This window comes from Carcharhinus amblyrhynchos, chromosome 25, assembly GCF_965287045.1.
Source record: "Carcharhinus amblyrhynchos chromosome 25, sCarAmb.v2.hapA, whole genome shotgun sequence".
Classification (NCBI taxonomy): Eukaryota; Metazoa; Chordata; class Chondrichthyes; order Carcharhiniformes; family Carcharhinidae; genus Carcharhinus; species Carcharhinus amblyrhynchos.
The window spans coordinates 17,220,187-17,234,725 of record NC_137348.1 but is presented as its reverse complement, the minus strand read 5'-3'; the positions used below and the strand labels follow the sequence as shown (position 1 = coordinate 17,234,725).

The window sequence follows — 14,539 nt, the reverse complement described above, 5'->3', positions numbered from 1 at the left end:
AGCAATGTGACTGGTGTGGCCAACGTGGGTGGCACAGTGGTTAGCACTGCTGCTTCAAGCGCCATGGACTCCAGTTTGGTTCCCAATTTGTGTCAGTGTCTGTGTGGAGTTTGGACATTCTCCCCGTGTCTGCTCAGGTTTCCTCCCACAGTCCAAAGATGTGTGGGTTAGGTTGATTGGCCATGCTGAATTGACCCTATGTCAGGGGGATTAGCAGAGTAAATATGTGGGACTGTGGGGAATAGAGCCTGGGTGGGATTGTGGTGGACGTGGACCTGACGGGCCGAATGACCTCTTTCTGCACTGGTAGGAATTCTGATTCTCAGCTGCCCTTGGGCAATTAGGGATGGGCAATAAATGCCGGCCAGCCAGCAATGCTCATATCCCAAGAATGAATAAAAAGGATGAAATATGGGCAGTTTTACTCCTCGTCTAACCAAGCCACCCAATCTGTAGAAGAGTCATATGGATTTTGTTTCTCTCCACAGATGCTGCCAGACCTGCTGAATTTATCCAGTATTTTCTGGTTTTGTATCTAATCTGAGAGTGTTTGCTGATGCTGCAGCTTTAAAATGCCTGGTGTAGCATCAAACATGAAGTTCCCAAAATTGATTAGGGGAAAAAAAAAGCCGCAAAAGCAGTTGTCATTTAACAAAATGTAATGATTGTCAGACAGGCAAGTGGTGACTAATGGACTCGGAAAGAAATAATGCCAATCAGTGGCTTCGCAATCTTTCTTAAAATTGTCCTCAACCACCGAAACCATACAGGGTCCACCCCTGACACTGCAGGGCATACACACATCGATTGCCATCACCATTCTGTGCTTGGCGCGTTTGGTTATAGGTCATCGAGACATTTTCGAGGTAAGCCTTTAGGACCTTGCAGACTTCCTCCTAGATGGGGGATGTGCTTGATGACCCTATAGTGAGCCGCCTTGGTGATGCCCTGGACATTGTCACAGAACACTTTGCAGTGCTGCTTGGTTCAGCCCCTTACTGCCTTTCCCTCTACCCAATATGATCTGTGCTGAGAGTAAAAGGAATCATTCTGTTGCTAATTGTTTTGTCTAGGCTGGTTAGAAAACCTGATAAAGCAAGAACACAAACTGTTCCGTAGCAGGCATTGTGTATGGCACTTTTGAGCTTTGTTATGAAGCAATTATATTTTAAACGTTCCAAGCGTGTACGGTTAATATTGACGTGCAGATCCTGCAGCACTCGTTGTGAAGTAGTAATCTCATGAGACGACAGCATGGATTTATGCAGCACCTTTAAGTAGGCCAAAACACTTCACAAGAACAAATTTTAACACCAAGCCATATAAGGCAATATTAGGACAGGTGACCAAAATGTGGTCAAAGGGCTAAGCTGTTTTTAGGAGGAAAGTCAGAGGCTTGGGGCCTAGCAGCTGATGGCACAGTTGGCAGTGAGAGCAGTTTCAGTCTGGGCTGTGCAAAAGCCCAGAATTAGAGGGCACCAGTTACCTACATAACCTCTCAAATTGTGTAGTCTGAATGGAGATGCGGTGGCATGTTGGTTAGCACTGCTGCCTCACGGCATCAGGGAGCTGGGTTCGATTCCTGGCTTGGGTCAATGTCTAACCGGAGTCTCCCTGTGTCTGCATGGGTTTCCTTCGGTGTTCTGGGTTCCACCCCCCCAACAGTGTGAAAGACGCGCTGGTTAGGTGCATTGACCATGCTAAATTATCCCTTGCTGTGCCTGAACGGGCGCTGGAGTGTGGCGACTAGGGGATTTTCACAGTAACTTCATCGCAGTGTGAATGCAAGTCTACTTGTGACACTAATAAATGAACTTGTACCCAATTTGGCACTTAAAAGAAATGCCTTCTTGGAAAACAAATGCCATAAATCAGCAATATTTTGTGTATTTCTAAATGTCTTGAGGGAGACATTAAAAGGAAAAATGCACAAGCCTGAAAATTATTTTTCAACCTCAAAATTTGAAAGATAACAAGTTAGTGCAATGCATTTGCCTAGGTATTAGAATTTGTGTAGCTACTGTGTGTACATGTTGGAACCTGGTTGAATTAGAATTTATTTCTGATATGCCATTGCTACAGCGAGGGAGATTCCTTGGAAAGGAGAGATACTGTCATATGCTCAAGGATTAAAACAAAATCTTTTGGACATGTTACAGGAATCAAAAAGTGTTATCCCTGTTCAATGCTAATGTGCTGTTCAACCAGTGGCGATTCTATCCACCATTAGGCAATGTTCATGCAGGGAACCGATTGGCGGTGCTTGTGTACTTGTGCTTAATGCTGTTTTTCGAATTTAATGTTTGCGTAGTTTCTTCATCTAACTCATCATCCTATTAAAAAGACCTTGTCTCTCAGTTGTTCATTCAACAAATTACCTCTGAATGACCAGCTAGTCCAAAGATGTGCACGTTAGGTGGATTGGCCATGCTAAATTGCCCCTTTTAGTGTCCCAAGATGTGTAGGTTAGGGCGATTAGCAGGGTAAGTAAGTGGGGTTACAAGGATAGGGCCTGGAGAAGATGTTTCTTCAGAGAGTCGGTGCAGAATTTATGGGCTGAATGGCCTGCTTCTGCATTGTTGGGATTCTAATCCAATTTTGCTACTGTTAGGGGAAAAAATGAAGTGATTTTGGCCAGTTAATGCCCTGCATTTCTTCAAATAGCGTTATGGGATCTCTTTATTCTCGATAAAGGCTCAGTTTGTCATCTCTCTCGCTCAGACACTGCAGCATTGCCTCAATGCTGACCTGGAGTAGAATACATGCTGAAGTCACGGAGTTGACTTTTGAACCACCATGTTTTTGATGCTGTGGCAACAGTGCTGCCAACTCTACGCTGACAGGATTGAATATGTCGAGGAAGAAACTGTCTTTTATATCCGATGACTTGGGTGATATTTATCTTTGCGCTCTTGTCTTTGTAGAGAATTCTGAGAATGTTCATTGCCAGACTGAACAATGCCAAATATTCCCACAAATTGGTGAATGAACTTCCACGACAGGGATCTTAATGTTGTACGTAATGCAAATTGCAGAGCTCAGTATGGCTCTGTGGCCAACGGGTCATGTGTCAAGGGGTTGTGGAGCCATGAGAGCACAGGAGGCCTTTTGGCCCATTGAATCCATGCTGTGCTGTTATAAACATGCAAGAATGATGGGCAGGGATAGACTCCAGGCCTGTTGAGCTTAACCCATATCCCAATAACTACACCATTATGGCTGCACATTCCTTTTCTCTCCTGATGAACTCCATTCCCCCTCCTCACAAAACCCCTCACACAGCCATATAATATATCTGGGGAGAGGCAAAAAATAAATTAATTAGTCAGTAGGAGAACAAACAATAAGCAACCAGACTCAATGGGCCGGGTGGCCTCTTTCTGTACTGTAGAAATTCTATGGTTCCCTTCTGACTTCCTTAGGCAATCATATGGGTTAAGAGTTGCATATAAAGACACTTGGCTTCTTGTGCTCCGGTGGCTTTTCCCCTGGAAAATCCCATTGACCAGCGTTGACCCCATATCTTATTACATTCCTTCCTTCCTTGAATACTTACCCAGTTCCATTTTTAAATCTGGTTACTTTATTTGCTCAATACCCATTTGCGGCAAAACATTCCATGTTCCAGTGATTCTTTGAGCGCACTAATCCTAATTTCCAACCTCATTCTTTTATGATGCTAATCCTGAATCTCCTTGCTACCTATTTACTAAACACTTTCTCATTGTTTATGATTTCACAATCCTGCGTAACTTTGAAAACACCCACTTTATTCTCTTCCTGTCTCGAATTTCTCCCCTTCCACTATAAATAGAACGGCCTTTTTTCACGTTTTATAACCCAGTTTCTGCCATCGTAGTGCATGTTGACTGTTATTTCCCATCTTACTGAGAATGGAACAGTCAGGACTGTTCCAATGATCCTAACTGTAGCCGACCCAAAGCTCTTGTACAGTTTTAGCATCCTCACTTATACATTTGGTGTCTCTATCAATGTCAGACTTTAGGATTTTTTTGTCTATGTTTTCCTGAAGATTTGGGATAAGAATTGCTAAGCAAAGCGTGAAGTAGAGTTTGTTTATTTATTGGTCACAGGTAGGCTTACATTAACACTGCAATGTAGTTACTGTGAAATTCCCCTAGTTGCTGCTCTACGACACCCGTTTCAGTACGTGGGAGAAGAATTTAGCATGGCCAATGCATCTAACTAGCACGTCTTTCGGAATGTGGGAGGAACCCAGAGGAAACCCATGCAGACACGGGAAGAGTGTGCAGACACGGGAAGACACAGGCAGTGACCCAAATCGGGAATCAAACCCGTGTCCTTGGCGCTGTGAGGCAGCAGCGCTAACCACTGTGCCGCATGTTGTTGGAGGGGAGGGTGTGTGGGGGGAGGGAGGAGGGGAAAACATTTGAATAGTAGGTGGGGAACATGCTAAGTGTGACTGCCTTGCCCAACCCATAAGTAAAGAATAAATGATTTGCTTGTTTGTCTAGATGGTTTGAAAAGTCACTTCACGTTTATTGTGCTGGACAAGGCTTTTGAAATCTGAATGAGAGATTAAAGACCAGAAACAACTTTAATAGGTGAAAGCTGTGGGGCAGCACAGTGATTAGCACTGCTGCCTTACAGCGCCAGGGACTTGGGTTCGATGACCCAAGCCGGGAATTGTGTGGCGTCTGCACATTCTACCCGTGTTTGCATGGGTTTCTTCCGGGTGCTCCGGTTTCCTCCTACAGTCTAAAGAAGTGCAGGATAGGATAGGAAAGAACGGGATTAATGCTGCACCTTTCCAGGAACCTGAAAGTTGGTGTGTAACCTGCATCAAAACAATAATTATATTGCTGTTTGGGAACTGTATATAAATCTCAGCAGTGTTGATGAGAGCTGAAGTGTCAAGGTTTTTATTTGCCAGTATGTGTCGTCTTAGAGCAGTATTTTCCTCCTGCCATTTTCTTGAGCCTGGTTATGGTCAGTATTAGTACAAAGCAGCTTCTGCTTTGTATTTAATTGGGTGACAGAGTGATTAGCCTCTCAGCGCCAGGGACTTGGATTCAATGTACAGTTTAGGTGGACTGGCCATGCTAAATTGCCCATTAATGTCAGGGGGACTAGCTAGGGTAAATGCATTGGGTTATGGTCAGTGCAGACTCGATGGGCCAAATGGCATCTTTCTGCACTGTAGGGATCTATATTGGGTTCATTGAGGGAAAAGCTATCGAGATCATTCTTTGAGTCAGAGGAAGTGGAAATATTAACAGTTGAAGGCCACCTTGTTTGTAACTGGACCCACTATCGTGGTGTGTGGTCTATTTTGTATTAATATTTGAAAGCGCATCAGAAAAGTTGAATAAGTATAACCTCCAATCCTCGCCTCTGCCACCTCCTCGAGTATCATATAAATGTTCTCACCGATATCTTCTCTGCTTTCCTATCTTTGTCTGATTCCTCATGCTTGGTGTTTTCAAACTGTCTGAATTCAGCATGTTGCGTCTCTTAAGAATTTACTGTCCTCGTATCCACTCTTTATCTCCCACTCCCCCTCTCTCTATATAAACCTCCTAATCCATAGTCTCAGACACTCCTTCAACCTTGCTGTCTTCCATGGCCTGGCTAGTCCCATTTGTTAATTATGGGTAAAACCATCTTGTGTATTGTTCTCCACCTGTGCCCCATTTCCTCCGTCCAACCTTGCATCACTCTTTCTGCCCCTCGAGTGCTCTTCTCAATTTGCTTCACTCGCCTTTTTGGCCCACCAGGGCAATTCTGCAGCTAACAATCTGCTCGCCATCCCCCCCCCCACCACACCTCCACTTTCATACCCTCATCCCAGTAAAACCATTACTGCCTCTCACCCTAACCATTTCTTCTTGCTTCCCTTTTTCACCACACGCTCCCCCGCCCCACCCCACCCACCTGTGATATATCATGATGCATACCATCTGAACTTTGGATGTTCACAGACTATTTCTTCGGGTGGATGTAGCTGTTATTAGGGGGCATAACTATAAGGTTCATGGTGGGAGATATAGGAGGGACTTCTGAGGTAGATTCTTTACTCAGAGTAGTTGGGGTGTGGAATGCACTGCCTGCTGTGATAGTGGAGTTGACACTTTAGGAACTTTCAAGCGGTTATTGGATAGGCACGTGGAGCACACCAGAATTATAGGGAGTGGAATAGCTTAATCTTGGGTTTAGACATAGCTCAGCACAACATCGAGGTCTGAAGGGCCTGTACTGTTCTATGTTCTACTATTTTTAGATGGCGTTCACACTTGTCTCTCATGCTATTTGTAATCTGGCTCCTTTGATAACATCCTCTGGTAAACTGGTTGCCATGGTAACACGCAAACTGCTTCACAGAATTTCTAAATCCATGTTTGGTGATATAGTTATGAAGTGCATGCAATATGTGGTTGAAACCAATTGATTGTGAATAGAAACTTCACTTTCAAGAATAGATGACTTGTTATAAGCCTGATTTTATTTTTCTTGCCGTCCATGAATTAAACATTGTTTCAACATTTCTATACATCCAATCTTGGTTGCTCTTTGATGGGGAGGCAATAGCCTAGTGGTATTAATCGAGAAACTCAGCTAATGTTCAGGGGACCCAGATTCGAATCCCACCACAGCAAATGGTGGAATTTGAATTCAATAAAAAAAATCTAGAGTTAAGGGTCTACTGATGACCATGAAACCATTGTTGGAAAAACCCATCTGGTTCACTAATGTCCTTTAGGGAAGGAAGTCCTTAACTGGTCTGGCCTACATGTGATTCCAGAGCCAAGCAATGTGGATGACTCTCAACTGCCCTCCAAGGGCAACTAGGAATGGGCAATAAATGCTGGCCAACCAGCAACTCCCATGTCCACAAATGAATAAAACAAGTAGAAATTATGAAATTCCAGTTCAGGATGAAAAAAAAGGGGGTCCCTTCCATTCTTTAACTGTCTGGAGATGTTGGTAATCTCTTTCCATCAACTCGTAAGGTGTTTGATTCTGTGAAGATTGTCAGGAAGTTTACAAAAAACTGAACTGGACTAGCCATATAAATAATGTGGTTACAAGAGCAGGCCAGAGGCTTGTGGAGAGTAATTCACCTCCTGACTACCCAAAGCCTTTTCTACAAGACACAAATGCGATGGAATACCCTCCACTTGCTTGGCTGAATGCAGCTCCTATCACCAATGCACAACAGTTACTGTGTGTGCCATCTACAAAATGCACTGCAGGAACTCAACAAGGCACCTTAGTACCTTCCAAACCAGTGCCTGCTACCATCTAGAAGGACAAGGGCGTTCATGGGAACGCCAATATCTGGAAGGTCCCTTCCAAGCCATCCACCACCCTGAGTTAGCTGATGTTTGTTCGCTGTCACAGGTCAAAATCATAGAACTCCCTTCCTAATAGCACTGTGGGTACACCAATACCACAGGAACTGCAGTTCATCATCATTTTCTCGAGGGTAATCAGGGTTAGTCAAATTCTGCCTAGCCAGCAGTTCCCATATCCAAAAATGAATGAGAAAGAATAAAAGTTGACATTTTTGAAACGTGAAAGTGCCCGAGGGGAGTTGATGGTGTGGATTGGATGTTTCGTGGCATGGGGGATCTAAAACTAGGAGGCACCATTTCAAAATGAGAGTCTACCATTTAAAATGGAGATGAGGAGCAGTTTGTTCTGAGGATCATTGGGTCTTTGGAATTCTTTTCCACAGAGATGTGGATGCTGGGTCAAAAAATCTTGGATTGCCAAGGAAGACTAGGAGTTGGGGGTCACAGCAATCAGTCATGGTCTTACAGATGGTGGAGTAGTTTTGATGGGCCGAATGGCCTACTCTTGCTCCTATTTGTTGTTCTTTTAAAAATAATCTCTCGGGATACATTTGTACTGTAATATGGGCAGTACTTTCACTTGGCTGATGTTGAAGTGACCACGTTAATGCAGTCAGAATTTGGTGTTGACACAACTCCACAAACCCTGTCAACCTTTCAGTCAGCAATTTGGCCTTTCCATAACCCATATCAAAAACGATTACATTTGTTACCTCATACAAATCAAAGTTGTAAGCTTTTTTTTAAATTTTCATGGCACAGCACTCCAGAGATAATGCATTGGTGAACTTTAGTCTTTTACATCTTAGAGTGGCCTTTCAAAATCCAAAACAGGACCGAGGTCAGATGTAGGAAGCCCACACAACAATATGAGGGTGAGCTGCACATCCCAGCTATCACATGCACCTCTGTGCTTTGTTCCCAGATCGTCTAATCATTTCCTCCTCCCAGCTTCTATCTAATTTCCACTAGTTTCCTTGGCAACGATGAAACAAAACAAAACATCAACGTTCCAAGAAGTGGTAGATAAGAATGAAATTTGGCAGTAAAGTGAACGCTTGCTATCCCTTTTGCGGCTGAAATGTTTGAGTTGTTGACTGTTCAGAAGAAAAGCATGCAAACAAAATTTGCATATTTATAAAAATAGAGGAATGTCAACCTCTGTGGTTCATCTATCCAAAGAGATTTAATTATTCCAATTCCCTTGTGTGCTGTAAAAGTATAACTATTTAAATGTCGAGTGTTACTCCCTGAGGGAAGAAATGAAAATATTTCTGCAGTTCAGGTTAAAACACAATACTCGCCCTCACAGCTTCTTTGACGGTTGTATGAACACAATCCTTTTGTACTTGTTAATTTTCTCCAATTTTCCCTTCAGCTTTGCTACCTTACTTGGAATGGAAATTTTTGTTGGCGAAACGGAAGTCCATTCTTTAACGATGCTTTTTGTTTCTGAACTCCTGTTCAGATAGCTTCTAATGTGAGCAGAAGCATGAATGCACGTACTGTTGCTGTTCTTGAAGTCTCAAGTGGGATCTGGTTCTGGCTGTTCCTCATTAAGCATCCTAGATGTAACATGTCTCAACAGCTGTGGCCTAGTTTCCTTAAGACATTGATCCATGGTGCAAAGTTACTAGTCAGCAATTTGGCAGTGAAGTCAGTGGTACTCGATGGGAGATTATTTTTGAATTTTGCTTACTTTGGCTGTTTTCTCTTTATTTTTTACGTGATGTGAGTGTTGCTAGCAAAACCAGTATTTGTCGCCCTATCCCCAGTTGCCCTTGGGCTGACTGGCTTGCTCAGCCATTTCAGAAGGTGGTTAAGAGTCAACCCCATTGCAGTGCGATCTGGAGAGACAATGTATGCCAGATTAGCTAAGGAGGCTGATTTTCCTTCCCTAAAGGATGGTCGACATTGTTTCGCTGGTTATCATTAGACTTTTCATTGTAGGTTTTTTGTTGAATTATGGCCTTGGCTGATCTTGGGCTTCTATTGAATTTTCCCACCTTTTCCCCTCATCCCACCATCTGTCTTGGTGGAATTCAAACCCGGGTCTTGTCCAATGACAGTACCGTAATTATATATAGTTCACTATAGTTAAAACACTGGCACCTACATAGCAAAGTGGACGTTAGTGGACATATGCCCTGTCCACAAAAGGCAAAACAAATCCAAAACAGCCAATGACTATCTCAGCAACTTAATTTCATCAGTGAAGTGATAGAAAGTAGAGTCAACAGTGCTATTGTTAGGAAAACAAAGGCATTTTAATGTATTTATATTTCTATTGGTAAACATCAGAAATGAGCCACAGTTTTAAGTGGGTTTAATTTAATGTTTGCGCCTGGAAGGCTAAAACCAATAATTATATTCATGCTGGACGAAGCTGTTTGTGTGTGGGTTTGTTTCAATTCCAACTGTGATTCTATTGCACTTAAAGACAGCTATGGCATGAAGAATAAATAGGCCAGCAGAAGTATGTGGCTGTTGCTGAGAACTAGAGGCCATTTTAAGGGAATTTTTTGTTTTGTTCTGTGGTTTAGCTGAATCGATTTGAGTTGGAGACAGGACATCAGGGAGTGAACATCTCTCAACTCTGCCAGGAAAAAGACTGAACAGGGTGGGAGCTGTACAGAGGCAGGCTTCCTGAAGAACCAGTTATTGTCCAGATAACCAGGGAATTGGGACAGAAAGACTGTCCAAGATCTCTGAAGTTAAGAAAACAGAGGCCAAGGTGTTCAGAAAAAATGCAAGGAGGAGTAAGCAGCATTCTGAGCTCCAGAGACAATTGCAAAAACCAGATTTAGTGGGGAAAGCAGACTTCAGAAGTAAATCAAAAGTTTGATGCCATTTCAACAGAGTTTGGGAATTGAGAGTTAAAACAATTTGTGAACAGTTTGTACAGCTGTGAGACAAATCCTAAAGGAGTGGTGTAAAACTGGCACTGGAGTTGCTGTAGAAAGTGGAGTGGAAGCTTTGTTTAAGAGAGTATTTAGAAAATCTGGTCTGGATTTCAGAATGCAAATTGACGAATGAAAGCATTATTGTGAAAGAACATTTTTAGTTTCTTTTTTGGGAGTAGAGTTTGGAAAACTCACGTGGCAGTTGTCTGGGGGAATTCTGAGAAGAAATCCACTGACACTAACTTGGATTCAGAACAGGGTGTGGGCATTTGGCCACAGCCGATCTGTATGTTTAAAGGGACTTTTTGTTAATGAGACCATTGTAGTTTAAAATGTATTTTGTAATCCTTATTAATCTTAAACTGCATAATTGTTAAACTAAGAGTGGAGTAAATATGAATTGTATCATTTTTTTTCCTTTGTTAAAACTAATTAGCACCTCTGACTCAATCTCTTTATTCTTTTAATATAAAAATGTAAAGATCATGGTCTTTTGAGCCAGAGTTCCATTCTGAAATATTCCCATCTAATTATACCATTTACTGGGATAATAACACGATCTTGCACAGCAATAACCTGCTCACTTAGGCCAATGAGCTCCTGGCCTCATTATAGTCTTGGGTCATACAGGGACAAAAGAGCTGTACTCCAGAGATGAGGTGATAATGATTGCCTTTGAAATCAAGGCAGCATTTGACTGACTCCAGGAACCCCAGCAAAACCACAGGCAATGGGAATTGGAGGGGAAACTGGTGAGTCATACTTAGCACAAAGGAAGATGATAGTGCTTGTTGAAGGCCGATCACTGCAGGAGTCCCTTAGGATAGTGTCTGGGGCCCAATCATCATTAGCTCGTTCATCAATGTTTTTTTTTCCCGCTTCCATTGTAAATTCAGTATCTTTAACAACTTGGATACAGACAACATCAAGGCTTGTGTAGATATAGGAAATAGGAAATAGGAAATAGGAGCAGAAGTAGGCCATCCGGCCCTTCGAGCCTGCCCCGCCATTCAATAAGATCATGGCTGATCTGTCGTGGCTCAGTTCCACTTTCCCGCCCTCTCCCCATAACCCTTAATCCCTTCTCTTATCAAAAACCCATCAACCCGCTTCTTAAAAATATTTAGCGAGGCAGCCTCCACCACTTCAACGGGCAGAGAATTCCAGAGATTCACCACCCTTTGAGTGAAGAAGTTCCTCCTCAACTCCGTTCTGAACCGCCCCCCCTTTATCTTGAGGCTGTGCCCCCTAGTCCTACTGTCTTTTTTGAGCGGGAAGAGTCTTTCCACCTCTATCCTATCCATCCCATTCATCATCTTATACGTCTCAATGAGATCTCCCCTCATTCTTCTAAACTCTAACGAGTACAAGCCTAGTTTATTCAGCCTCTCCTCATAGCTCAACCCCCTCAACTCCGGTATCAGCCTAGTAAACCTTGTACCACACAAGTGGCAGGCAATGACCATCTCCAACAAGAGAGAATCTAACCGTCACCCGCTGATGTTCAATGGCATTATCATCACTGAATTCTCCACTATCAACATCCTTGGGTTGTTACCGTTGACCAGAAACTGAGCTCCACTAGCCATTTAAATACATGTGGCTACAAGAGCAGGTCAGAGGCTGGGAAATCTGTGGCAAGTAACTTGCCTCCTGTCTTCCTAAATCCTGTCTACCATCTACAAATCAGAAGCATCATGGAATATTGTGCACTGGCCTGGATCAGCGTAGCTCCAACAGCATGATTCCCAAGACCATCCAGGGCAAAGCAGCTTGATTGGCACCCCCTCCAGCATCATAATCATTCCTTCCTGGGGTACATTGGCAGTAGTATGTACCAACTTGCCAAGCTGACGGTAGGAGGAGGAGAGAAACATAAGATTATGGCATGAGGTTTGGTGGGCTTTGAGTGGATGTGAGGAAATAGATGATAACCTGGAACACTCAGCCCATGATGGTAGTGGAAGCAGAGACACTGATTTCAAAAGGAAATTAGATGGGCGGTTGAAGGAAATAAGTTTGCAGGAGAATTGCGACTGACTATTATCTGACAGCCAATGGAGATGCAATGGGCTGAATGGCAGCCTTCTGACCCTTTGGCCCCTTCAACAGCACCTTCCAAACATGTAACTTCTAACTCCCAGAACGTCAAGAACAGCTGACAGATGGGAATACTGTTGCCTTCAAGTTTCCCATTCACCATCCTGACTTGGAACTGTGTTGCTATTTCTTCACTATCACTAGGCCAAAAATCCTAGTATGCCCCCTCCCTAACCACATGGTGGTTGTACCTGCGCCACATTGACTGCGGAGGTACAAGAAGGTGGCACAACACCACCTCGAGCAATTGGGAATGGACAGCAAGCATTGGCCTAGCTAGTTGCTAATGACACCACCGTCGTGGGTCAGATTTCAAACAATGACAAGACAGAGTGCAGAAATATGAGAGAGAATCTGGTGAACTGGTGCAACAACAATAATCTCTCCCTCAATGTCAACAAAACAAAGCAGATTGTCATTGACTTCAGGAAGGAGAACATGCCCCAGGGATGAAATAGAGTAGACAGCTTCAAGTTTTTAGGTGTCCAGATCACCAACAACCTGTCCTGGTACCTATCACCACTGACACTGTAGTTAAGAAAACCCACCAACGCCTTACTTTCTTAGACTGAGGAAACTTGGCATGTCAGCTACGACTCTCTCCAACTTTTACAGCTGCACCAAAGAAAGTATTCTCTCCATGTTGAATCACAGCTTGGTATGGCTTCCGCTCTGCCTAAGACCACAAGGTTGTGAATGTAGCCCAATCCATCACATAAACTAGCCTCCCATCCATTGACTGTGTCTACACTTCCTGTTGCCTTGGCAAAGCAGCCAGCATAACTAAGGACCCTTTGCATCCCGGACATTATCTCTTCCACCTTCTTCCATCGGGGAAAAAGATACAAAAATCTGAGGTCATGTGCTAACCATCTCGAACAGCTTCTTCCTTGCTGCTGTCAGACTTTTGAATGGACCTACCACACGTTAAGTTGATTTTTCTCTTCATTCTAGCTATGACTGTAACACTCTTGTTTCCTTCTCTATGAGCAGTATGCTTTATTTGTATAGCGCGCAAGAAACAATACTTTTCACCTATGTTAATATATGTGACAATAATAAATCAGATCAAATCATGTTCGTATCCTGTGAACATTTTTGTTTAAAACCAAAAGGATGAAGAGGTTGTGAACATGTTTGGAACAGATGGAAGGGGCACTGTATGATCTTGGATCTTTAACAGCAAAACTCTTGTTCTATTCCCTGGAGTATATTTTTCCCCATTAAATTTACAAATCTCTTGGTAAAGATGAGAGAATTAATTACAGTTAGGCAACAATGACCTGTGAATTTCTCTTCACACTGAAATATTTTTGTAGGGAGCTGCTATATTTCCTTGCTGTCTAAACATTGGCAGTGTAATATTTTGAAGGGACAGATTCTTGTTGAGTTGCGTTGATGCATGAAATTTAGTATAGAAATGTGATTTTTCTTTTTCCCAAGGTACTAATTAATAGTGTGTTTTTTTTTGTCTGATTCCTCGCTTGCAGTTGCCAAGTTTGAGAAATGTGAATGTGTTTGGACACGGTGCCCTTGTGAATGGTACATCAAATGTTTGACATCTGTAATTTTAAGTCCAGTTCCTTTTTTGTTTTGAAGAAAACCAGTCAATTTGAGTGGAAATTTCATCAACGTATCTCTGCTTGTCATGATTTCTCCTCGGAGGTAGTGGAGAGGTTGTGTTTGTTTAGGGTGGAATGGGTATTGGGAGTGGCATCATGTCCAACAAAATGCAACATGAGGTGTTTGGGTTCATCATTCATGACCAGGGTTCCCTGAGCACAGTAAGAAGTCTTACAACACCAGGTTAGAGTCCAACAGGTTTATTTGGAATCACAAGCTTTCAGAGCACTGCTCCTTCAGTTGGGTGGCAGTGCTCCAAAAGCTTGTGATTCCACATAAACCTGTTGGACTTTAACTTGATGTTGTGAGACTTCTTACGGTGCCTACCCTTATCCAACGCTAGCATCTCCACATCATGGACCCCTGAGCTGCTGATAGTAACATTCCAAACCTAACATTGATAAAATTTTTGTGTTGTGAATGTGAAAGGTTAAAAATAAAACCAGTTGATAGACTTAAGATGCAAATAAGCCATGACTTAATTGAATGGCAGAACTGACTGGATGGTCCATTCCTGTCAGGGGTGGCACAGTGATTAGCACTGCTGCCTCACAGCATCAGGGACTCGGGTTCAAT

General features: G+C 43.0%; 1 protein-coding gene across 2 annotated transcripts in view; it reads left to right on the top strand.

Annotated features, from left to right (window-relative positions):
• ralgps1 (Ral GEF with PH domain and SH3 binding motif 1) overlaps positions 1–14,539 on the top strand; it is a 710,183-nt gene that overhangs the window by 17,835 nt on the left and 677,809 nt on the right. The window lies entirely within an intron of this gene.